The sequence below is a fragment of the Lycium ferocissimum genome, chromosome 10 (assembly GCF_029784015.1).
Source record: "Lycium ferocissimum isolate CSIRO_LF1 chromosome 10, AGI_CSIRO_Lferr_CH_V1, whole genome shotgun sequence".
Classification (NCBI taxonomy): Eukaryota; Viridiplantae; Streptophyta; class Magnoliopsida; order Solanales; family Solanaceae; genus Lycium; species Lycium ferocissimum.
In genome coordinates this window covers 51814732-51817685 of record NC_081351.1, presented here as the reverse complement: position 1 = coordinate 51817685, position 2954 = coordinate 51814732, and the positions used below count along the sequence as shown (strand labels likewise).

At 40.8% G+C, this 2954-nt stretch overlaps 1 non-coding gene across 1 annotated transcript; it reads left to right on the top strand.

Annotated features, from left to right (window-relative positions):
- The first annotated feature begins 2319 nt into the window (after positions 1-2319).
- LOC132035660 (small nucleolar RNA R71) lies at positions 2320-2425 on the top strand. The gene has a single exon (XR_009409381.1). It is a non-coding gene; the product is annotated as a small nucleolar RNA R71 (small nucleolar RNA).
- Positions 2426-2954: the final 529 nt, after the last annotated feature.

Below are 2954 nucleotides of genomic sequence, written 5' to 3'. Positions count from 1 at the left end.
CCTCACAATACACATAACATGCATAACAGGGTAACTAAAGCATAAACACGACTGATGGTAACACGTGGTTATTGAGCTGATATGAACACATGAATACTGAACTGAATGAATACTGGGCTGAATAAATACTGAACTGATTGATTGAAACATGGAGATTATTGCCTGATGTCTGAATGTAAAGGTTAGTTACCTTTAATACTTTCAGCTTGCTCTTTGAAAAGATGCGTATAGTTGAACTTCACGTCCTTTTTGGCTTCCTATGTAGCCTTTTCAACTTTCTGATTTCTCCATAGCACTTCCACTAAAGAAACTTCCTTATTTCTCAACTTGCGAACTTAACGATCAAGAATAGCCACTGGAATTTCTTCGTAAGACAGGCTATCTTTTAACCTTTGAGATCTCGGTAGATGGCTTTACAATATATAGCTTTGCTGGAGGAGTCTTTCTATTTTCAAGATCAAGGTCGAGCTTCTTTGGTTGGTAAGAATAAGAACCCAACCCCACAAGAGAATTAACAGTCTCCACACAACCTTCCATATTATCAACATCGAAGTTCGCCAATATGGCTTCTAGAGCCTCACCCAGACATTTTTGTTCCATTTTAAATTCCACAGCCTTTTCGATCACATCAGTGGTATCAATAACTAAAATGTTTTCGTAAGCACTCGGTAGCTTCATTCCCCTGCTAGCCTGAAAAGTCACTTCTTCATCATTAACATAAAACTTGATCTCGTTTTTCTCTGAATCCATAAGAGCCCTTCCTGTTGTAAGGAAAGGTCCCCTAGAATGACAGGAATATCTCGATCAACGGGCACAATCAAGAATTACAAAATCTGCCGGTAGAAGGAATTCAGCCACTTGAAAAAGCACATCATCAACTACACCAATTGGCCTCTTTATAGATCTATCAACCATCTGTAGTCGTATGGTGGTAGGTCTAGGAATTCCCAACTCTAATTGCTTTATATATGGCAAGCGGCATGAGGTTAATGCTAGCCCCATTATCACATAAAGCACAAGCAAAATCATAGTAACCAACATAGCATGGAATAAAGAAAGGCCCCTGGATCCTTTTTCTTCTGAACACTGGTGGTATATATGATAGAACTAACACGATGTGTCATACTCACAGTGCCATGCTTGGTTGGTCTCTTCTATGTCAACAACTCCTTCAAATATTTTGCAATACCCAACATCTCTTGTAAGGCATCAAGAAAAGAAATGTTCATCGACAACTGCTTCAACTGATCATAGAGCCTCTGACACTTAACATCCTCAGTCCTCTTCACCAACCTTTGTGGAAAGGGAGGCGTAGATTTAAATAGTTGGGTCAAAGGGCGAAAAGACCCTTTAACTGTTTCCTTGATAGTGTCACTACCGCCTTCATGCTTTTTAACATTTTTCGGGATATCAACAACCTGCTTAGCAATAGGAACCTCTGTCTGGACTTTTTCAACAATAGTTGGCACATCCGACTGTGCCTCTGGTTCTTCAGCAACCCGCTCGAGATCAATCACCTTCTTCTCTGCACTTTGAAGTAGTTTCCTGCTCTGAGTTCTAATAACAACACACCTTTCATAAGAATTACCTCCACCACTTTTCGGATTTGGAACAGTGTCACTAAGAAGTCCTCCCTTCTTGCAGGTGTTGTTCTCTCGGAAATATCTCACATCCGTGACCGAGCTTCGAACGGAAGCGTGACAAGCGAGACCCCGCAACCCCACCCTTATGCTTTATCTTAGTTGGCTAGCACCTTCTCGAGCATGCTCTCTAACTTAGAACTCCCTCGCTCATTTTGACTGGCCTTTTAGTGGTATATAGGGATTGGAACTCCTATTTCCAAAATTATTGTTGTTGTTTTAGTTCCCCTAGTTCGAGCCTCCTTGGTAGTTCTGCCTTTGGTAACCCTGTTGAGAGTTATTCACATAGTTAGTATCTTCAAACTGCATAGGAGACCCCTCTTGAACTTTGTACATGCCCTTGGGCATTCCTGAAACTTCTGCAACAACATTCACTTTCTTCGCTTCTCTGTCATCAAGTCTCTTTGTCAGCAAAGAAATATTGGTTGCTATCTGAGCTAGTGTCTGTTGAGTCTCTTGCTTCTTTTTCACAATGTTATGTATCATTGGAGCTCCATAGGCTACACTGTCAGTACCACCCAAATGCAATGCTTGATTGTGAGTAGTAAGCTTATCAAGAAACTGAGTGATTCAGGCATATGTCTTGTCCATAAAACACCCACCAGCTGCATTGTTCGCCATTGCTTGTGTCAAAGGATCAAGCCCTCTATAGAACTTCTCCATCAATATATGTTCTGGAAAACCATGATTTGGAGACTTCTGCAAATATTCTTTGAATCTCTCCCAAGCTTCAAATTGTACTTCGCCCTAAAGCTGTTTGAAATCATATCTCTTGTCACGAATTTCAACTTTCTTTCTTGGCGGAAACCACTTCTTGAGAAAAACAAAGAACCAGCTCTCCTCACATATGAATAGTGTTGTGAGACAGCTTCTCAACCCAAAACCTTGCTTCACCGGCTAAAAAGTATTTAAAAACTCTTAATCGAATAGCATCATCTGGAACAACATGCTGCATATGTTGGGCGCACACACCCACAAAATTCTTTAAATATTAATGAGGGTCATCATCGGTAGAGTTCTTAAAATATCCCTCAAGTTGGATCAGTTGGTAGATAGTGGAGTCAATCTTGCAGTTTGCAGCATTCACCCTAGGTGGAATAACAGCAGATGCATATTCCACCTCGTCTAGCATATCCGCAAAGACATTCTCAACCTGCACTTCCAAACCCCTATTACCACCACCTGCTCCACGTCCTCCTTTATTGTTCATGATCACCTGGTTCACAGTAAAACAACAAACAAGGTGTGATGGAATAGAAAAAGACTTTGAGTAAAGCACAAACTATTTAGTAATTTCAAAACCGTATTCCCTGG